The 24,802-nt window shown below is 36.6% G+C and overlaps 1 protein-coding gene across 3 annotated transcripts in view; it reads right to left on the bottom strand.

Moving 5' to 3' along the window:
• The window catches only part of mgat4c (mgat4 family member C), a 121,791-nt gene that overhangs the window by 74,183 nt on the left and 22,806 nt on the right, over positions 1–24,802 (bottom strand). For 2 of the 3 annotated variants that reach the window (XM_047822021.1, XM_027161257.2), the window contains exon 2: positions 12,269–12,352. The exons of the other annotated variant lie outside the window; for it this stretch is intronic. The gene's annotated coding sequence lies outside the window, so the exon portion shown is untranslated. The remainder of the gene's footprint in view (positions 1–12,268; positions 12,353–24,802) is intronic. 3 annotated transcript variants of the gene reach the window in all.

Genomic DNA, 24,802 nt, shown 5'->3' with positions numbered 1-24,802 from the left:
CATACCGACTGTGAAACATGGAGCTGGAAGTGTTATGGTTTGGAGATGCTTTGCTGCAGCAGAACCTGCTCAGTTCACCATCATAGAATCCACTTTAAATTCTTCATTGTATCAGAAGGTGGTTGAGGAACAAGTGCATCTGTCAAAAAAGCTAAAGTGGAACTGGACCTTGAAAAAAACATTTAAAAAAAAATCCACAAAGGACTCGCTGAAAAGTAAGACACGGAGAATTATGGAATGGCCAAGTCAAAGCCCAGATTTAAATCCTATAGAGATCCTGTGTGGTGATTTGAAACAGACTGTGCATGCAAGAACCCCCACAAACATCATACAGCTGAAATAATTCTGCATTAAAGAGTGGTGGAAACTTCTTTCCAGTTAGTGTCAGAAACTGGTAGATTTACTAAAACCAAATTTTGTTGTAGATGCTCTACTCCCCATGGTTGTAAAGAGTCGTTATTCGAGTTACTGTCCATTTCCTGTCAGCTCAAACTAGTCTAGTCTTTCTTCGCCAATTCTCTGTCATTAACAAGGTGTTGAAACAGAATGATTTTGTATAAACTGTAGAGATAAATGTTTGTAAAAATCCCAAGAGACCAATCACTGTACACACCTGTACCAACATCCATACCACATTTAAAATCACCAAGATTATACATTTTCTTCATTCTGGTGTTTTGATGTAAACATTATCTGAAGCTCTTCACCCATATCTGCATGATTATTTGTTTTGTGCAACTGTGACCTGATTAGATAACTGTATGAAGCTTCAGATGGTCAGTACATGTGTTCCTAATAAACTGGACAGAGTGTGTGGTTTGTTATTTTCCATGCTGTAATTGCCTGATAAATCAATAAGCTGACAAATACTGATAAATGATAAATTAGCTCAGAAATGAAACAGGTATGCGAGGTGCAGTTTGGGGAGCCCATGTTTTAAGGCACCGTGGTTTGAAAGACCCGGTTTGGACTTGTTATTGCTAATCTCTTTGTGTATATCCTCCTGAAAATAATATGCCTGCTCCTCTCTGATCAGGATGTGTTCATGGAAAATAAAAACTGGAGCTGTAACAATTTAAACAGCGACGCTGTTATGAATCATGTGCTTGGCAGTCTGTTCTTAAAGGCGGTGTCAGGAGGTTAGAGCATGAACAGCCAGTATTCAGAAAAGCGCTGTTGTTTGTACAGTGAGCAAAGAGTATTCAACAAAGTAAAACTCAAGGTACAGGTATCAAAAGTAAGAATTCATAGATAATCAGACTGGGTCAGGTTTCTTGTGAGGCTTTCTGATGTGCTCACACTCCTCCATAGCTTCATCAGACACTAGCTAACAGTCAGAGCTGCTTCCTGTACCCCGTGACCAGCACTCGGCTGTGCCTTCCTCTGCCTCTCCGCAGGTCTTTAAAACACTATTAATGCCTAATAGCCTTGCTCATTAGATGCGCTTCCAAACATGCTCTGGCCATTATCAGCTCCATTTGCTGTTGGGTCTCATGCTTGTGCACACAGTGTGTGTTGTCTGTCTACTTCGAAATCACTTCACAATTCACATTTTGACACATTTTGTTTACATTTAAATAAAGCTGTTTGGTCAAACCTGTTCCTTTTCTACTAAAAAGGCATTACAGCAAGATCAAGCCTTTCGCAAGAATAATTACAATGTCCCAGTTGAGCAATGTAACTGATTGTGTATACATTACTCAGAGTAAATAGATAATGTCTTCTTAAGAGATACAAATACAGATGCATTTAGGAGGCACACTATTAGGTTGTATTTTCTTTTGTCAGAAACATTTGCAGGGCATCTGGCTGAGATTAGAGTTGTGCGTCAGGACTTAGTGGTCAATCAAGGTGACAAAGTCCTCGTTCATTCACTCATTCATCCTTAGTTACTGCATGGTGAACGTCACAGTGGTTTACATTTGTAATAGAAATTAATAGTAATTAAGTAAATAGTTCTGGGAAATACAGTAAATATAAATATAAAAGTATATTATAAATATCGCATATAATATTGCAAATTATTCTAATAGTTATTAATATATTTTATTGGTAACTAGCGATAAAAATAATAGTTTTTGCAAACTGGGATTGAAAAAAATATATAGTCATGTACACATGTCTAGGCTAATTATGAGCTTGAGTGATGGAGCTGTGTCTTGATCTTTAAGTGTTAGAGATGTTATCAGAGCACGAATTCTCACACTATCATGAATTCTCAACACCAGTTACCTTTAATACGTTTTTTAAAGCGTTAGTCATATTCTTTGTTTCCACCATGTGATTTTTTTGGTTCTTGTTTGTGCTTCATCACATCTTTTTCAGCTTTTTTTTTTTTTTACACTTTATAAAATAAAAATCTTCAACTGCATTTATCTCAACTGAATCCTGATACACACGTTGTTGGCAGTGTTGCCATTTCTACGGCTAGGTTTTTTCCTGTGGTGTCTTTAGGTAGAATGCATACAAAAAATTTGAAAGAAAGAAAAAAATCCTTCATGTTTAGACCACACCCAGCTCCAGAAACAGATATTGTGTTACACTGCTACACTAAAACAAGAAAAAAAACCTTGCTGTTTAATATACTGTACATATGTCACACTAAGCTGCATATTTATAAACTTGAATTGAATATTTAAACTAGAGTTCCATGAGGCATCAGATTCTTTGGTAATTAAAAAAAAGCTTTTAATAATAAAATGTGTCAAGATTCGTTAACTTGTAATACTTTTAATGCTGTGATCAATTAAGCCAAGACTAATCTGACATCACATTCAGCCTACTAGCATGTGATAATTGAACAGAGATAGCTGAGAGAAGCATAGATTTTCTTCAGGAATGTGTCTACTACTTTTGGTCTGTAGCGATATGGAAATATTCACAATTTCTGTTAGCTTACCGATATAAAATTGAGCAATAAACATAAATTATGAATTGATACTATTTAATGGTATTTGGGCTTGATTTTTATGCAATTGTGGTGCAGTCTGGAGTTGTTCAATATGGTACTGTAACTATTTTGCGCATGCTTTTTTTTTTTTTTAAAGCATTTGTGTTTAGGCAAAAGCAGCTTGCCCTTAGCCCTGACTGATTAGCATTCAGGTCACTCGGTTCATTGCCTTCTTACAAAAACAAAAAATCCATACATGAAAGGAGCACATCTAAGACAGTATTCTCAACCGTGACACATGATAATGGATCTACGAGGACAGAAGACAAGGAGGTGTTAACCCAAGCATGAAAGGGGAAGTCTAACATTGCTTACTGAGATTTGGACATAGTCACCAGCTCCCATTATAAGCAAAGATAAGCCTAGTGAGGCTTACACACACCCACACATACACCCACATGCATCAGTTAGACCAAAGCTTTGATAGATTTGACCTCGCAGTAAGAATGACAGTAGTGTAGACCGTTTGTTCACAGCTCTGCTGGTGCTGGTCAATTGCTCTGAGCCATTGAACGACCTTTCGCATAAGCCTCATTCCCGGAGAAAATAGCAGGCAATTAACACAGTGAGTGGATTACAAGATTGCAATAACTTGTGGATTAATGTGTTCACTTATTCTTAACATTTCTGAGCCACCCTGAATAGAGCTGTCTTTGGCACTCAGTTCCCACCAACTCAAGTGAATGCAGTGGAAATTATGGGGTTGTAAAATTGCTAATCAGAAGATTAAGTATTAGAGTAGAGAAGCCTTGTGCTGAAACAGCTATGATTTGGGAGGAGTGAATATCAATCACTAAGTGACAGACATAATGGATGTGGATGGGGGAACTATCAGTAACATACTGCTCACACTACAGTTATTTTGCAAATAAGGTTTGAAATTAGCACTCGTGGCTAACTGTGTTAATTTACCAGGCACCTTCCTGAGCAGCATGACCTGATCCTCATCTGGAAAAATGTAAGAATTTGAAGTCTAAATATAGAGAGCATTTACTACGTCTCCGTTTTCTGTAATTATCGCAGACGTCTCTTGCCTTTTTTAAAAATCTCATATCTAGAAATGTAAATTGTGATTTACTGATGTACCATTTCCACATTGTGGAATATTATTTCTTCACTTATCCAAATATTATATAAGAATCTAAAAAAAAAAAAAGATGGACTGGACTGTAACATTGCACATATTTAAATATATGGTGTGATTTAATCCAAAGATCAGTTTGTAAGTCAGTTTTTATGTTGTGTGTTAAACTGTATTACTTCTACAAATTACTTTAAATATAAAAAGCCTAATTATACCGGATTAACTGCATATAATATAGTAACAAGTGCAATCTGCAGGTTCCAAGATTTTTTCACAAATAGCAGCCCAGTGGCGATTTCTTGCCTAGTTAAATAAAAAATATCGAGATAATAGATAATCATACTTATCAACATATGTGTTGCCTGCTGAAAGCTGGTTGACAGAAGACCATTTTGTAATTTATTGATGACCAAAAATCCAGTTATGGATTAGCAGAACAATGCAGCAAACCAAATTTAAGATCAGTTGGACTTCTGGTCACTAAGAAACAGTTATTTGGACTCTGCAACACAAATATGACGCATAAATTAGGCAGTAGACTTCTGTTAGGTAGCTGTGATACTGCCCTGTGATCAATCCTCTGCAAATGTACAAAATATCAGATTATTAAACAAAAACACTACAGTAAGTGGGCAATCTCCATCTCTTTTCTTATGTAGCTACAGCATATGTGTGTTAATTACACTATACAATTTCCATAGACAAATGTTTTATTTTTAAATATTCCTGCTACTACACTATGATGGGCCAGAGGTGGCTCAAGTGATGAAGACTCTGGGTTGTTGATTGCAATATCAGGGTTCATGCCCCAGCACTGCCCATCTGCCACTGTTGGACCCTTAAGCAAGGCTCTTAACCCTGACTGCTCCACTGGTGCTGTAGCATGGCTGACCCTGTGCTCTGACCCCACCCTCCAAAGTTGGGATATGCAAAGAAAGAATTTGTGCTGTAATGTGTATGTAACAGAAATTATATCATTTCAAATCTATTCATTTCCTTGATGATACGATTTTAGGTCACAATTCCTCTACTTGATGTTGCAGTAGTTTGGTGAATTTGTTTCTCTTTCTCATCTAAACCTTGTGCTAGAAATAGACAAAGAGTAGTAGATTTATATATTATTGTCTTTTTGGAGTTGGAGGTGCTTTACTATCAAAATATCTTATCAGAAACAAGGTTAGAGATGTACCCTGTAAGCTAATTCGTTCGTTTTATGCAGTGAAGTTGCATCTAAAGAAAAGGGATTCTAACACTGCTCTTTTTATGTTTGTACTGAATCCCATCTGCTTTGGCAAAGACAATAATAATAAATCAAAAGATTGGAATGAAGTACGGTCTAGAGCGAAAAGGAGTGTTTTACAAACATGCTGATGATCTCACATGGCTAGCTTTGATCATTTCATCAGACAGAAACTGATCAAGACGAGTATATAGTTTTGATTTTTTTTATCACACTCTTCACAATGTGTCCATTTTTATCTTTTAAAGACTAAATTAAGAAGCTTAATTTTTCACATCTACATTACAGGACAGTGAAGGACAGTTTCTTCTTTTCTTGTATCCCAACTTGTTAGGAAGATCTTTCATTGAGGGCCAGACTGTGGCAGTTTGGTGGTACTGGGGCTTGAAAACACAACCTTCTGATCAGCAACACAGATACTTAACTGTCGAGCTGCCACTGCCCCATGAGTTTGAAATAAGTTTAAACCGTTTTGATAAGAAGTACATTATAAGATATTCAGATAAAAGCTTTAGATAAGCCCAAGTTTATAATAATAAAGCTGCAAATAATAAAGAAAATAACAAGTTTTTGTTAATAACATTTTTTTTTCTGCCTACTGGAAAGATTTGACCCCGATTTCAATCATTAAAAAAATACATCATTTATAAATGCATGCTAACGTCTGTTTTAATGAACTTATTGTCCAGTTTAAGGACTGAATATAAAACACATTTGAGTCCTTGCAGTGATTTTTGTGATGAACTATGTTTGTTCCGATATTACAAAATGCATTCACATATGAATTAACTTAACAATTTTTTAGATTTTAGGCATTTAATATGTACACATTTATATAAGAAGATGGAGTTGTTTCAATGTTTCATCAAGTTCAAGTTTGTTTGCAAATATACTCTCAAATATATGTTCTCTCTCTCTCTCTCTCTCTCTCTCTCTCTCTCTCTCTCTCTCTCTGTGTCTCTCACACACACACAAACACACACACGCAGACACACACACACACACACACACACACACACACACACACACACACACACACACACACACACACACACACACACACACAAACACACACACGCATACACACACACACACACACACACACACACACACACACACACACACACACACACACACACACACACACACACACACACACACACACACTCCCCTTAGCTAAGTGGATAGTGTCCTCTATCAGTGGTGACACCAGTGTTGGGTCAGTGAAGGGGAAGCAATGAGACTGAAAGGTTGTGGATAGCAGTTAGCTCCTGCCTTCTCCCCTGGGCCACATTGGCGCTCCAGGCGCTCCCTAATGTGTCACATCTCTCAGCTACTCTCAGATGTTTGACATTGCTCAGTTATACCCTGCTCAAAAACTTCCACACAATGAGTTCTTTCATAATGTGAGCAGCAATAATAAGAAAGAACAAAAATCTTTATAGTTACTAGTAAGGGTGTGACGGCATGTCAGTATGACGGTTTACTGTCATGTTAGACTGATAGACAGGCTGATTACAACAACGTAAAGAAAGATTCATATTCAGATGTGAACATATACGGCTAATGATCTTTTGTCTAATTTGCAAATTTGAATACTTTCATCCACTTGGTGCAACACAAACTGGATGGGATGCCAGACCATTGACCATTGACTCATTCACACCTAGGGGCAATTAAGTATAGCTACTGGGAGGTTGAAAGAAACCAAAAAAAAAAAAAAAAAAAAAAAAACCAAAAGGAAACCAATGTAGAAAAATACAATACAGACCACAGAATTATGCCATGTACTGCCACCACCAGCAGATAACTTTTCATTCAGAAGGTCTTTCAAAATGCTACAGTTTTATATGTGGTTTATCTGTTTTTGAATGTGGAGTTACAGTATATATATATACACACACACACACACACACTATACTATACTATACTATACATTATTGGTGTAATGCCTTGCCACACTCTAGCACTCAAAATATTTGTATTCAAACCCATAATTAAATATGAATATCATATAATATGAATATGGTGTAGTTAGGTGATGCAGTGGTTAGCATGTTTGCTTTGCACCTCCAGGCTTGAGCATTTGATTCCCAACTCTGCTATGTGTGTATAGTTTACATGCTATACCCATGCATCAGGAGTTTCCTCCAAGTACTCTGATTTCCTCCCCAGTCCAAAGACATGTGTTGTAGGCTAGGTGGCACCTCTAAATTATCTGTGGTGTATGAGTGTGTGTGTGATTGTGTCCTGTGATTGGTTTACAACCCAATCAAGTTGTTATCCACCTTGTGCCCAGAGTCCCCAGGAACAGGCTCCAGGGTAGGATAAGATAAACGATACAGGAAATGGATTGAAGGATGGATGAATCCTACCACTATGCCCCTATGGAAAAAGTTCGGATATAGAAATGACAGCACTGTCAGCATGTCATAAATAAAAATTCACAGCGGACCGTTTGCTTACACCCATATACTGTAAAAGGAAACCTATGCCTCATCTTAGTTCCATTGTGTTTTGCCAGATCCCAGCCCCCATGCATTTCAATGTGAAGCTTTCTGGCAATTATTCAATAATGCATTCTTTGTTTTTATGTTTTTTTTACACATGTAATCAGTGTAGGTAAATGTATATGTGTATATGTACAGCAATGAAATATCTTGCTCAGGCTTTCTCATGTCCTCATATTCTGTTATAAACAGCACCCACTTCTCCAGTGATCTCCTGTTGCAAAGACTCCATATTCTTGTCAGAGCTCTGCCTCTGTTGCACTGCCACCGATATGATCTTTAATCCAGCTTTGGCCACCGCACCTCCACATCCCTCACACAGCATGGCATGGAGGAGGCAGAAGGAGAGAAAAAAAACACACTTTCAACATCACCACTGCCCCAGAGAGCTGCTTTCTGATTACGATGTTAACGCCATCTCAGTGTGGCATCGCAGATAAACCTTCTGATGCATAGTGTATAAGTCTGCAGATGAAATTACAGATTTTAATGTTGCTCTGCCAGTGTGATTGCTGAGAATAGACTGAAATGTGTAGTTACTACAGCCTCTCTGATTATTGAAGGTTGTGTTATGATAATTCTCCCAAAGGCTGGTTTTAATGATGGAAACTTAAAGTCAAAGTGGATAAACATTGTAATGATGTTGTAATGCTTATATAATATAGTGCATGCTAAATTAAAAAAATATGGAGGGGACCTTGGGCACATCAAGAAAAATCAAGTAATTCTATGACAAACCATAGCTACCGTATGTCTGGATATCCTTACCATACAGTACTGTATGTGTAAATCAGTACATCAAAGAAGTACTATGTCTAAATTCTCAGAATTTACAAGACAGTCGGCAGGAAACACCCAGATGACCTACTGCTTTCTCTGAGATTCTACATTTTGGAAATTATGGACACCCATATCCCATAAGGCAGTGGAACTGGTATAATAGAGATGAGTGTAAATACTACAGGTTTTAAAATTTCCTGATGTGGTTAAAGTATACTTTAACACCAGTGTAAGTATAAACTGAAAACTTGTTAAACAAGTTAAGGTTTATTCAAGAAAAACAGTTTTTGCCATAAATCTGACATCGTATATCACAGGACAATCCCAACATGCCGGGAGTATTAGGTTCATAATGTATTCACATCACACAAATATGCTGATCAGTGTGAACTGTATCACTGGCTTTGCAGGAGGCACTGAATCAGCATTTGACCACGTTTGGCCACAGAAGGGAAATTGTAAAGTTACAGCATACAAAAACATATTATTACAGTTGTGTGCATCAAACATTGTGGCAACAGTTTATAGATAGATATATAGATAATAAGACTATGACTGGTAAGTTTCATAACGGTTAACTGGTAAGAGTAACTGCAATTTTATATATGGATTATTTCATATTAATGATAAAAAAGCAACTAAAAAAAAGGCTTAGTTTGTGTCTATGGTTAAGCAATAGTGCAGAGTTTTTACCTTTCATAGAGTTTTGAGTTGATTACAACAAAATTTAAATCAGTTCTGAACACACATGGTAATTTATTGTAGACTTTTCATTTATCAATATTTATAAATGTATAAAGAAAACAAGTATTATCGTGACTTTTTTAACTGATTTATTTTAGCTATGACTGACCCTGAAAACATTTACACAACCCTTCCTTCAAAAAATTAATAAATGAGGCCCAAGGTCCTGGTCTACCTTAATTTATACCATAAATAGTAACATTTTTTTTTGGTTGTTTTTTATTAGGCTTGGGATCTTTTAAAAACAACAGTCATTGAATCTTTATGCATATATTTTAAACTTTTACTCAGTCCAAAATCAAGACGCTTCAGTAAGCAGTTTTGCAGTGTTTTCAGTATCTGGTGTTCACTGGGGTAACCGTGACCTCTGTAGGTTCCAAAATCCTGCTGATTGACAAGTATAGCTCTCAATCCTCATTTCTTTAATCCCACAGTTCAATGTTATTCTACATCAGATCAACACTCAGGAAGATTTTATTTTGCTGAATGCAAAATGGGGTTACAAGCCATACAAGAGATACTAGTTGACGAGGACTACAGCGCATTAAAAATTCTCTTAGAATAAGCTCTCACTGGTACACACTATGTTAACACTGATGCACTGATTCCTCTAAATAACGCTCCATGTGACCTAATGCACGTGATTAATCCTCCTCGTGTATAAGATATTCTTATTTGAATGTGATGATAAATGTTAGATTGTTTTTTTCAGTGTGTTGATGAATTTAATATGAATGCTCACATTTTAATATAAACAGGAAATTAGTGGACGACAAATAAATGGATTAAAAAACATTGATATGGAAGCAATCTTTAGAGTCAGCACTTAAATATGTTTTCCATATAGATGAGGTATAAATGGTAAGATCCTGCTGTTATTGAAAAATAATCAACTTTGGTATCATACAAGTCCATAACTGATTATCTTCATATAACAGCTCAGCTTGTCATGGTTATTTAAGCACAGTACATTTGTGGCTATAATAAACAAGTTAGTGGCTTGAAGTCTCATCTGTTTTACTCAGGTCCTGAAGAAGAACACACACCTGTGTGAGATGATCTGTGGCCGCTGCACGTGTCTGCTCTATCACACCCAACCACTATCGACAGAGTGCACAGCTGCTTTACTGAAACACAATTACACTCCTGTTCACTGCACGCTTATGCCACATATACAACACACACACACACATACAATGCAAACACAGCTTCATCCATTTTTCTTGGCTCGGTGGGCAATACTTACACCTGGGCATTTTGTAAAGCGAATAATCACTTCATTTGTTCCTGTAGACATTTCTCTGATATTCATTGATTTGGCTTAATAGAAGCGGTGGTGCACCGAGCAAGCAGGTGGACAATTCATACAGCACAGAATTAGAACTGTGCATCTGTCTTATTGGAAATGGATGAAAAACTACAAGGGTGATTAAGCTGATTGAACTCGCCGTGCTACAGCAGGGGCCAGAGTGCAATACCTCACATTCAAGTGTACACACCTACCACCAGGCATCTACTAAACCTGTCACCAAGCATCTAACTAATTACGTTCATTAAACAAGAACAAGGGCTACACTCCTGCCTGGAGAAAAGAATGCTCCTGTCAACGTCCATTTAAAGAGATAAAGGTACAATGGCAACCGTACCATACAATAGCATTCTTTAAAAATTCTTGAAACATGAAACATATATTGATTATTAAAATGCAAACAAAAATGCTGATAATAATTTTAGTTGTCAGCAGCAGTATTATTATAAAATGTGATCTTTGTGATTGTGGCATGGTTCTTGTACTCAACCCATCTAAACAACCCACCTGGTGCAAACATCTATGCCACTATCAAATTTAGAGAGATTAGATTTTGTCTTTATTCTGATGTTTGATGTGAATATTACAAGAAGCTGTTGACTTCTAGCTGCATGATTGTTAGGTGCTGCTGCCACATGATTGGTTGACTAGATACCTGAATAAATGTGCAGGTTTACAGGTTTTCTGTCCTATAGCCAGTTATATGATTAATGAGTATTTTGTATATTGGAGATCGTAAAATACCCATCATTCACTATAAATGCAACTGTGGATTATAGCGTATTTTTTATAGTAAAAATTGTGCTAGTATTGAGTATTTTTGTCACAAAGCCGTTATGTGTGCTGCGTGAGCATATATGTGCCCAGTAGTGGACATCTCCTGAGGGATCCTGTAAAGAAGAGTTCCATGCAAACAACTTGCTCAGCATATTTACCATGAATAAAGGTCTTTTTGGATATTATTTTTCACTGCTTCAAATATTCTGCTTGTCCTCAGAGGTGATAAAACACTTGAAAACACACACACACACACACACACACACACACACACACACACACACACACACACACACACACACAGATTTCACAATGCTCTTTGTGAATTGCAATGGGCTTTACCCAAAGTCAGTGAAAAAAAGGAGAAAACAAGAGACCTTTCTGCCTCTTTGTGCTGTTTGTCGGAAATTCACTGTTGTTGAAAGTTTGTCTCCACTAATGCACCATCTGTTTCTTAAGGAGGGCCTCATTAAAATGAAGCAGAAAATATATCCACCAAAGCTTTTGTCCTCTCAAACAACCCAGTGTGCAACCAGTGATGGTAAGTGTGAGATGAGGAGGTTCATTTACTTCCTCACATCATTAGGTTTATACCACAAACACAGATACCTGACATGCTCAAATTAGCTTAATGCTGAGAAACAGATTTAACCTGACAACAAGGATCATGAATTTGGAGAATAACGTTTTTACATGTTTAAATGAACAGAATATAAGCAGACACTTTCGACCCTGTTGAGAGTTAGTAACGTATGCTGGCAACTGAAATAAAAAAAAATATATTTCCATATTTCCATGGGGAAAGCTACATGGTGCTATGCAGCTGGGCTTCACATTATTTTTTTGGGTGGCTTATTCAGATTATTGAAATTACCTGCATGCAGTTCACCCTCCAGTGCTGCTTGATTTTCTTGTGTAGATACAGTATGTAGCAGGATGTTTTTCTTTTTTAAAAACACTGTAGGATAAAAGCAAAGAACAAGAAAATGACAAAGATTTTAGTCTAATATTATTACAACAAAATGCAAATAACAAGAAAGCAACAATTAAAATAAATGTAAAAAAAATAAAAATAAACAGTAGACAGTAGACTGAGTATAAAAGTCTTAAACATTTCAGGTTATCATCATCTGTGCAATTTGAAATTAATTTCAAGTTTGTCATCATCTATCAAAACATGTTCCAGCTTCATTGTGCAGCCATGCGGTTGTAAAATCATATAGTTAAGCCTTATTATAAACTAATTCTTTAGAAAGTCTAACGTTATACATTACTTTCAGATACCAGTCAGTGTCAACAACATGAGCTTAGTTGTTATGTTTTTCTTCATATTAGCTTTTTAAATTTGTGTCAGTGTCCTAAATTCTGGCCACGTTTTGCTTAACTGATTCTCTAAAGAAAATGGCCATGGCTTTAGCACACAAATCAAATAAGCAGTCATCTGCTCCGTTACATTCAACTTTATGTAGGCGTAGTTAATAATTTTACCATAGTAGTTATACATGCCATATAAATTTCAGTCCTTAAGATGTCATCTCCTTCAAGCTTCTCCTTGCATACAGAAAATTTTTTTGAGTGCCTCATGTAGTTATAGATTATTCACATAAAAATTTCATAACCTCACATTAATATATTCAATACTGCCTTGGACTACCATTCAAGTGTTTAAGTTGTCCAAAGAAATATTAAATATTGTCAGGTTGTGAATATTACCCCAGGCCAGTCAAGCATGAAGAAAAGGTGTTAAGTGTTAAGAAGTGTTAAATTTAGTACAAGGTCACAATCATGAGTAAGTAAGACAGGTCTCTGTTCTTAAATCTTCTCTTAATTAAAATATAAACCTCAACCTCAACTTGTTTTTGTAATGGTTTAAAACAGAAGAAAGTTCCTTGATGTTGCTTGATGTTCCTGTTTAACTTTTGAGAAATAAAATGACCAAAATGTACTTGCAAGCACCTTGTAACTGTATATGAACAAGTCCAGAACTCAATACACTTTTATTGTCATTTCAACCATATATAGCTGATACAATACACAGTGAAATGAACAACGTTTCTCCAGGACAATAGTGCTACATAAAACAACATAAAGCTAGACAAAAACAAGGACTCTGTGTAATCATATATACACTTATATAATAGCATAACAGAAGCCTGACCAAGAAGTACACACAAAACACTACTTAAGTAGGGCTGCTGAATAAGAGGAAATACAGAACAGGCTACGGGAGACATGTGTCAAGGTCCTGTGATATGCAGAGGCTGATGGGTCAAGCACTGAATTCCGCATAAGATACTGTATCTGTGTTATAACTTTAAGGTACATATAAGGTACATTTTCATCGTACACATGTACCCTTGGTCGTTTCACTCCAGGATAATGGAGAACCTTAGTTTGGTACCTTTATTTCTGACAGTCTACAAGACCTTGTCTTGACCTGCAAATCTAAAAGAATACAATACGTTTTACACAAATCCACAAATAGAGTGTTTCCCATCACAGTGCTGTGGTATGATTCTCTGCCCCAAATCTGTGATTTAACTTTTCTGTCTATGACCTGCTATAACCTCATGCATAAAGAACCATCACATGAGGAATATTCCCATGTCTGCTTAGAGAATCAATCAATCACAACCAGCCCTTTTAGGTTAATTCAATGCAGCCTCATGAATTAAGCATCATCTTTACATAGAAACTGACTCTTTCAAAGTGTTCCCAGTTTAGCTTCGTAAGGATTATATTTAAGCAAGGTGAACAGTAGAGGTGAGCGTGTCAGTGGAAACATGATAAGTATCAAATGGATTGCATCTGAATTAGATTTCAGTTTGAATCTGAATTAGAGAATCAAAATGAGTGTCACTAGTTATGTTTGCACATGCTGACAGCCGCACATCTTACCAAATAAATCTAGGACTTGTATGAACTCCTTAAATGACTGAAATATAGCACATTTACTAAAATGTTTTAGGAAAATGTGACTCTTTTATGAATAGCTGATTGTTAAGTAAAGAATAAAACACGACATGGTATGTTGTTATCGAAATAGCTTCCATGCTGGGATAGCGTGGTCCCCAAAGTGGGTTATTTTCTTTTAACAGTTCACCTTGATGTTATTGAAGCAAATAACACATTTGGTTTTATTGCCAAAGATTAGAAAAGTTAATTCAATAATAAACAGCATTTAGTATGTTTATTTCTCTCTCTCTCTCTCTCTCTCTCTCTCTCTCTCTCTCTCTCTCTCTATATATATATATATATATATATATATATATATATATATATATATATATATATATATATATACACAGTATATATTGTCTATCTATATTGCTGTTTGTGATTTCTCCAAATTTTTCTACCTAATTTTCTACCTGCGATTCCTTCCAACTAGCTATCTCGCTGCTATCACATACCAACAATAACCTAGCAAGGGTGAAAGTTAACTCCACTCAAAGGTTAGGGTTAATTATTAGGTAAAGTTATTTGCCAAATACGGACTAGAAAGAGGTTAAAGGTAAACAGATGACACTGTGTATGGCATCAAATTTTTGTGTTAAATACCATGTTTTTTTAAATCTATTTTTAGATTTAGATTTTTTTCAAATCCATACGAATGCATTATCACTACAGATATATATATATATATACTGTATTAAAGTATAAACATATATTCTAAATTAATTTAAATCTATTTTAAATTTCCTGGTCACATGAAGGACAAGTTATTTATCACTGTAGTTGGGTTTTCACTACTGGAGCCATAGAAGTGTTTACAGAGAGGCCCTTGACACAACACAGATCAACAGTGTATAATATCTTTCCACTATTGAGCTCCTGTAAATGTTAATGTTAAAGACAGCAATAGGCTTTCTACACAGACATACACTGTAATGCATTAATACAGCAATCACTTGATTACCAGCAAGTTGACCGAACCTGCTACTAGTTGTATGAGGGTACAATGATGATGAGCAACATCAGTCACTATACAATGGGATTTGCCTTCATTTAATATAGCAATTTATTTATGCATATTGATAAAATATACATTGGGACTGTTGAAAAGTTCATTTCATATAGCAATAGCATTTAATATAGCAATTTATATATGCATATTGATAAAATATACAGTAGGACTGTTGAAAAGCTGTAAACTGTTCAACAATGTGTAAACATAAAGACCAAGAAATCCATAAATGCAGAACTAGACAAGGGATTATTTTTTCTCTTACCCATGTTGTAATTCTGTGAACTTGAAAAGGGAAACAGATTTTTTCTTCTTGTAAGCTACATTTTTGCATTTACATTTAAAATTCATGTCTGCTTACTTTGGCTTGGGGATGTTCTTATGGGATGAACTTTTGCAATGCATGAGGCTTAACCTAAACCCCCAATGACACCAGGACTGTCAGTCCCTGCACAGGTTTGACAACCCGCTGTACTTGCGTTTCTTACTTTCCACACACTTGTTATATTTTGTTCCATTTTTGCACTCTCTATTTTAGTCTTGGTATTTCCAATGAATGACCTTTTCCTCTATACTGAAGTGACAATATAATAAAAAAGACATTAATTAGCTTAGTTTTAAGTTTAATATTTTGATGTAGGGATTACATTACAGAGTTATATATTCATATAACTCACCTGACCACCAAACTTCCCCTAACTGTTGCCAAAAAGATAAAAACACAGAATTGTCTAGAATGTCTCTGTATGCTGTAAGATTTAGATTCATCTCATTCAAACATGGTTCACGGTGGCTGACCTCAACCCCGCTGAGCGGCTTTGGAATGAATTTGATTGTTTACTGCACCATCGATTCTTACCTGACATCGGTGCCTGACCTCAGTAATGTTCTTGTGGCTGAATGAGCACACTGTAAAACATGACAGCCACATTAATGTGATGTGAACTTATTTATTCTCTTTAACTTCAATTGTCATGACAATTGGGACTTAATCTGGAATTGGATGTTCAATAAGTGCACTTATGATATGATGGTCTGGTGTCCACATACTTTTAATAATACAGTGATCCCTCGTTTATCGCGGTTAATGGGGACCCCTCGCTATAGGTGAAAATCCGCGAAGTAGGATTGGCCATAAATTTGACCTTTTCACTGATGGTCATCATCTTCCTCTTCCTCTTGGGCTCACTAGAGGAATCTTTCGAAGGGGCACGGCGCATAGGAGGCATTGTAAGGGCTTAATGAAAAGTTAATTTCAAGCACAATACGCAAGACACAGTTCAAAACGTGAACGAGCGTGGCGAGATACAACAAGGGAAGAAGCTGGGAGAGGATGCGATGATGCGCAGCCAATCAGCTCAGATCTCGGGCCGGGAACCAATCACGTGCCTTGTCTGAGTGCCCATGGGTATGTACAAAGCCTCTGAGAGAGTTTCTCTCTTTGTCTGGCATCCTGGGAAATCGTTTTTTATTTTTATTTTTCGATGAATATTTTTGAAAAATCAGCGATGCCCTGAGGCCGTGAAACTTGAACTGCAAAACTTGAACTGCGAAGTGGCGAGGGATTACTGTATAGTCTATATAATGCTTCAATGGACTTCCATGCCATTCAGGGTCTAACACTGCCTCATGTCACTGGGATTGGCTCTGAATGAACCATATCTCTGACAAGGATACAGCTTATACTGTAGATTTCAAACTCTAGATGGTTACTGAGTGATAATATTGTTCCACTCATGATTTTATTTTAATATGGAAACACAAGAAAAAAAAATAACTCAAGCAAAACATCACCTAGTGCAAAATATAAAATAGCAATTCTTTAAATTGCATGCAAATTAAAGCATCTGCAACCGAGAGGCCATGTTATATGTTGTGTTTCTACAACCGTTACTGTGAGTGTTTTAAATTTAAGAAATAATGAAAATGTCAGTCGGATTGACATTTTACTGTTGTCATCATACATCTCACTGTGAAACTTTATTTGCTTTTTAAATCTATTTAATTTGACTTAGTTTCACATTGGTTATATTTAAACACGTCAAATAGGTAAAAAAAAAATGGATCATCAAAGAGTTCAAAAAATGTGAAAATAGGAACAGCAGTAAGCTGCTCCACTATGCTGGTTTGGAATATTTCAGAAACTGCTCTTGGGATTTCTACACACAAAATTCTCTCGAGGTTACATAAAATGGTGCGAAAGACAAAAATCATGCAGTGAGTGGCAGTTCTGTGGGCAGAATTGCCTTCTTGATGAGGGAAAAAATATATTGTTTAAGAGACTAAGAGACTGGTTGAAGCTGACAGGAAGGCAATTGTAGCTTATTAAATTACACTTTAAGAAGAAGAAGATGAAGCCTTTATTTTTGTCACATATATATCTTACAGCACCGTAAAATTCTTTCTTCACCTATCCCAGCATTGGAAGTGCAGCATCAGCCATGATGTACCACCCTTGAAGAAGGGCCTGCTTGCTCAGGGGCAAAACAGTGGCAGCTAGGCAATGCTGAGGATTGAACCCTGACCTTCTGATCAACACCCCAGAGCCTTAACCACATGAGCTGCCACAGCAGAGAGCAGAAAATCATTACAAAATGCATAACATGCTGAGGTGTATGGACTACAACAGCAGAAGAACGCATCAGGTTTCACTCTCGAACAGGAATCTAAGGCTACAGTAGGCACAGTTTCTTTGGCTTAATTTGTGCCTTATGTAATATCTTAGATAATCTGAATAACTTCATATTTTCCATAAGACACAGCATGTTTGCTTCACTACCCACAGTTCAGTCAAATACGGACTGAATCATATTCTCATATATCCACACTAGGTTTCTTCTAGCCACAGATCAAGGACAACTACTGTACAGTATTTCAAAAGGTCTCAGGTTGCATTATTCCACACCTGAGTGTGGTTGCTATTCACATCCAGACAAACCACACCAAGGGGGTAAATAGACCGTGGTGTAATTCAAACGGATAAAATACAGCGTATGTGAAAGTCCTTTAGCATATGTATCTCTCCTATACATGATTTTTCCACTTCACCTTTACAGCTGACTACTCTTCAGAAAAGTGTTTGTCTCCCTCTCATGGCTTACAACATTTTGACCTTTCAGTGCTCAGAGCTGAATCCCTGTGACCTGCTGTTCCATGCCTGCTATTATCGCCCTAATTGCAGTCTCCGTGATGATTGCTTATAGAATCACTCTCTCACTTAGCAGTTTGGGCAGAAGGGAAGGTGGGTGTGGCAGTTGTTGAAAGACAGACAGCGACAGGCAGAGAGTGAGATGGAGACAGATATAACATGGTAGTGGTAGAGAGAAAAATAGCTCTGCTTTGTCGACCCCACAATGCGACCTGCTCCCAGAGGAAAGCAATTTACCGCTTGGCTGCATCCAGAACAGTATATCTGAATCACAAAATAGCCTTAGATAAATTACAGCCAGCTTCTTTCTGTGCTCCTTATCGGAGGGCTAGAGACTGGTAGGTGCAACTCGGCTGTGATTCGAAACCACACAGCAAGTGGCCTCATGGAGCGCCGTCACTAAGCAACGTTGGCCAAATTGGACACGTAGGAAAGTGATGGGTGGGAGGACGGAGACAAAGAGACGTCATCTAATCACGCAATGCATGACTCTAACTGTGGTCCTGTCCTCCAAACAGGAACTAAACGTACTGTTATTTTCAGACAAGAACACATTAATCCCCCTAAAAAACTTATTAAAAAAAAGATGATGCTTCAGTTCTCAGTTAAACCAAAGCCATAAAGGAATATGTGAGGAAATAAGGTTGTGGACACAACCTTAACTTGCTTTTCCAATAAGTGGTCTTTGCAAAAACTCTGCTTGTGCCGAACAGATTTCAAGTCTCTATTTGCTGTTTGATGAGGAGAGTAGATTTCTATTGTTTCTCCATTTCCACTGCTCTGCTTTGGTGTGATAGTGCAAACATAGAAGAATTCAATTACACTCTGACTGGGGTCTTGACACCAGCTTGGGCTTGTTTCACTCACCTCTGCACAACATATTAAGAGGGTTTAGAAGAGTTTGAGAGCAAGGGGAATGAGGCATGAGGTGGCTACAGGTCCACCAGGGCCAAGGATTAGAGATGGTACTGATAACAGACTAAGAGAATCTTAGATAAAAAAAAAAAAAAGGGATGCAAATCATGAGAATCAATTAAAGCCTATAAAGGTTTATAAGAGCAAAACCTAAATTGATGTTTTATTTAGGTCCAGATTTAATAAAGGTTTTGATGTTTAAAAACTTGCTAAAACCTACAAAAAAAAAAAATGGAAGAGTGCATCTTTAAAAAAAGCAACATTTTGTGTTATCTAGTTTTATATGTTTGCCTCACCAAATATGCAATTTTTGTGATTTCTACCTAGTGTTAAATGTGGACTCAGTGCAAGAGACTCAATGCAAGATTTACCACTTCTGGGACACCAATCGTGTGTGCAAAATAGTATGACTGAAAAACAGGTATTCTATTTTCTATCAGTTTTCTGCCAAATTATACGATTAAATTTTAAAACAGAGATTGCTTATTACGGTTATGGCTTATTACAGTATCTCAACACGATCAGAGTTTTGTGAAAGAATGATTAAATATTACAAAGACAATGTAAATTTCCAATTAGATATTCACTTCATGTTCTCATATCCAATGCCCACCGTGTTTTTAGAGAGCCTGGGAAAAGAAGCTACTAGAGACACAATAATAATGCAATCATAAATCATTTACTGAGGGTCTTATAGATATCTGACCTTCGCCTAATTTACATAATGCAAATTGCACATAATGCAATTTGTACAATTATTTCTTGTAAATCACCTTCAATATGCACAGACTGTTTCATTTCATATGCAAATTTGGTTATAATATTTTGGATCTTAGTAAACCTTTCAATAATCAATACTTAATATACTTAATAACCAGGGGGTTCCAGGTTCGATCCTGAGCTCAGGTTAATGTGTGTGAGGTTTGTGTGGGACAGCCTCTGGATCCAATGCATCCTGATTAAAAGTAAAGGTTAATGAAGATGAATGAGAGAATATAATATCCCTAATAGCAATTTTAACATTCAGATCTGCTACATCATTATACTTTCTTGTGCAACACATCCACCTACTAAAATGAACTGAAATTCTTAGCATTCATAAATGATTACATGGAGAAATTCTCATAAAACCAATACTGTAATCAATTTTTCTGTGTCTTCAAGGACTGACTTGCTAATGTGTTGATGTTGACTGGCAGTCTGGAATTTTTTAAATAAACAAGGCTTGATGAACATTTATTAAGACCTTACGGATTGCATTTATTTCTGGCATCTGAACAAATCATTTTCTGTATTCCATTTTAAGAAGTTAATGGCATTTTCAAGGTTAAACAAAGGTCTTATTTCCAAAGTAATTTAAAATCTCGATTATAAATGCTTACAGTATTTGATATATAGATATCGCTCATGATATCTATAAAATGTCTGTGTACATCCATATCATGTTCATTAATTAGATATTTGATGAGTTACAAAACTCCTTAAATAACCCTGACACATGGGTGAAACCTTGCAACGTCCAAATGCTTTTGTTTACACCTGACTCATGTGTTTCCAGTAATATTCTTGTCTTGCTATTCTTAGTCTTGCCCTCTCCTTGCTGCTCAGGTATTTATCATCATGTTTCCCATGTTCATGTTCAATATCATCTTCATCCTTTTGTGTTCCATGTTAACACAGAAGGTTATTTGATTTCGGGTAGTTCAAAGAAGGCTATGCTATAATGTGGAAACCGCAGCGCTCCTATGATGCTAAATATCTGCTGTAATAGTTGCTTGCTTCAAATGCTCACCAGTGTGTATGACTTAACGTTATGGATTGCTTTGCATGAGCATTTCTGCCATTTTCTAAAATGTGGTAGCAACATTGGAGGAACATCAATGCTATGTATTAGTATAAGTAATGATATGTGCAAACATTATTAACACATCCAGAAAAATGTGACAGATTTAACAATCACAGAACCGAAAATTTATTATAATAGGGTTTAGAAAGCATTCTACTAATTAAAAACTGTGAGCTGTCCTGTTTACTGCCAGTCATTACTGCCTAGATTTAGACTATCCATGCTATGATTGTTCTTCTTTGTGTTTAAATATCAAGGTCTAAGTCTAATTCTTGGCACAGTGGGAAACATCAAGCCATCACAAAGAAATGTTTTAAGCAAAGAGAAAAATAATGACAAAAATTATCAAGCTATTTATTTTGAAGATATTATCTTATTTTCAAGTCCATATAAAGCAATCAGTCAACATGTATAATAAATCATTTGGAGTCATTTGTCTGCATTCTGAAGATGCCAACACTGAATATTTTTTAAAATGTTTTTGTACTTTTGTAGAATTCTAAGCATGCCCAGTCTCGGTTACTCATCCGTAGCCGGCACAGTAGGAGGTTAGAGGGCACAGGAAAGAGACAGACCTTTCCACAGGGTGCTGCTAAGTTAAAGCCCTCTCAGAGACCTCGACCATGAAAGGAGCACACGCAGAAATCTCACTTAAAGCTCTCAGGTGAAGTCAGGGGGAATTTTAAGCACTTTGCAGAGCAGGTAACAAAGAAAAGGGTACATTTTGTACACTGTGTTCAAATGAATGGCCTTAGGCTTCCGTGAATAAAGAAAAAATCCTTCCTGTGCATAAAAAAAATCAAGTTATTCTGCAGATTGCTTTTTACTCTTGAAGATAATGCAGGAATTCCAACAGTTCTTGATTTCACTGCAAAAACCCATCTGGATCTATAATTAATGAGCATGATACTAACGTTTCTACATGAATACTATAAAGTGACCTTTAAAAGTGACCGCAAATCACTACTGTAAACTTAGAAGGAGCCGTGATAAGATGTAAGGTTAGAACTGCAGCCTGTTCTTCACTGTCTGCAGAAGTAACATGACTGACAGCAAAATGTATCAAAGCAATAATTTATTCAGTGAAAGCTACAAAGGGTTAGTGATATCTGCTACATTACAGACACAATAACAGACTGGTTTAATGTATTCTCTCTCAGGCGCTGCCTGGGGATGATGTTTTTATGTCACGAGCCAAGAGCTGTTGCGGGGCAGTGTGATTGTGTGCACAAGCGCATTGTTTAGTGACGAGAAAAAAGACAGAGCCTATTGCCTTGTCCAGTATCTATCAATATGGTTCTCTGCAGCCTGATGAAGTGTTAAACCATGCAGCACTTACAGTCAGAACATATTTCTCCATTCCCCTAAGGTTCCAGTCTCTTGGATGATTGAACAGCCGTTTGTCCGAGAAGGGGACCAGACCATTTAACTGCCATTCCCCAAGGGTCCAAGAAGGACTTCCTTTCAGATCCAGCTCTGATAGGCTATCTTTAGCACTACATGGGTTAGTGATTTTTTTCTATTTTTAATATCATATAAATATCAAGGGTGTGATAATTAGCCAGGGCACTGAATTTGGTGAAAAATAAAGCAAACAAAGCCCTGGACCAACAGGGATATATTAGGTAAACAAAGCTATATACAAATGTTGTAAAATATTACAAGTCCATACATAGCCTGCAGGTTGTTCAGCCCAGTCTAATGTTTTAATAGTCCAGGGATAATAGAAATGGTTTTATGGTTTTATTATCTTCTATAAAATGAAAAATACAGCTCATATTTTGTTTTATTTGTTGCTCTTTGATTTTACCATTTCTATGTTTGCAGTTTAGTCGGAATCGGCTGCTGAAGTTAAGTTTTCAAAATCTTCAAAATAAAAAAAAATGAATGAATGAGTCTACACAGACTAGAAAAACCATGAGTTTCATCTAGATTGGACTGACAAATAGAGAAGAATAACAATTGTTGAACCTTATTATTATTGCACAACTAAAGCCAGGCTACTCTGTGGTGTAGGAAAGAAGGCAAGGCTACACTGTGGTGTCTGAAAGAAAACGAATAAACACAGGTGAGGCATTTAATCAATCATTGTCAAGCACGGTCAAGATCCACAAAATTACAGACTTCTTATTGATGAAGGGTTTTGTGTCCTGACACTGGAGACTCATTCAAAAGCATGTCTTCACAGAAAAATGCATTATAATTCAATAGAACATATGAAGTTAAGACAGGAGATGTCTTGACTGCCAAGAATTTCTAGAGCAATAAGAGACAGGCTGTTTATCATGTTATATTCTTTTATTGAATGCAGAATGTTAAATCATGATGTATTGGCTATATGAAAACTTTTCAATAGAAATAACCTTTATTTTTCTCTTTTATCTTTCTCTAGGAAGTGTCTGGAGGAAATCCCCGAAGCACAGGGACAACATGCAAACTATACACACAAGGCAGAGGTGGGATTTGAACCTCTACACTAGGAAGAGAGAGGGTCATTCGAGTTTGTAAAATGTTTTTGGATATTCTTACTTGTTGGATGAAACTACATTTTATTCAGAACCAGATGGACTAATATTAATCAATATATTAGCATTAAAGACCTTTTGGGTACAAGTCTGAAGCTTTGACTAAAAGAATATTATTCAATGTGTGAAAATAAACATAATAAACTGATTGAAGGTGTATACTTTCGTTGACAAAAGCTGAGTAACCTCGTTGCATTATATTTGTGAAGAATATCTGCAGAAACACAAATGTACTTGACTAATTCAGTAACCATTTGAACCTAAACACTGTTGTAGTGAATTCAGAGGCATTCTTAAGAATTCCAGGCAGGATTTTTTTTTTTTTTTACCCTGGATGCAACACCAGTCCACCACAGGGCTCCATTCACACACACATTCATAACTAGTGCCAATTTAGAGTAGTCAAGTCTGCCTCTCTTCATGTTTTTGGACAGTGGAAAGAAACCAGAGACCCAAGAGGAAACCCACACAAGCACTGGGACAACATGTGACAATCCACACAGACAAGTAAGTCAATCTGAGGATTGGAACCAGGACCCTGGAGCTGTGAGGTGGCAAAAATATTGTAAAATAAAAAATATTGCCAAGTGTTTGCTCCTCCTGTGTCTGTGTCTGTGTCTGCGATCATAGCCAGTACTATCAACACCACTATGACCTCTCTCAGTTCTCAATCTCACTAGCAAACATTGAATGGAGACATATGTCTGCCAAAATACACAGTCTGGAAGCCTGCAGACACAATTCACATGTACTCCAACCTTTTAAACTATGGGTTTTGCTGCATGTCTGCATTTAACCCATACTCTTCTATTCATTTCTCTGTTCTAACACACTACAAAGCTCTTCATGGCATCACAGTAAAGTGATCATGAATGAAAATTCCCACACATCAGATATTCACAATGAAATGATGTTAACAACAGATCAGCACTTATATCTAATGTAATGATTTTTAGTCTCAGAAATGTGTAATAGAAGGTTTTCCAATGGAATATTAAAGTTAAAAG

Source organism: Tachysurus fulvidraco, chromosome 13 (assembly GCF_022655615.1).
Source record: "Tachysurus fulvidraco isolate hzauxx_2018 chromosome 13, HZAU_PFXX_2.0, whole genome shotgun sequence".
Taxonomy (NCBI): Eukaryota; Metazoa; Chordata; class Actinopteri; order Siluriformes; family Bagridae; genus Tachysurus; species Tachysurus fulvidraco.
Note: the sequence above shows the minus strand (reverse complement) of the source record. Positions and strands in the feature narration are given on the sequence as shown.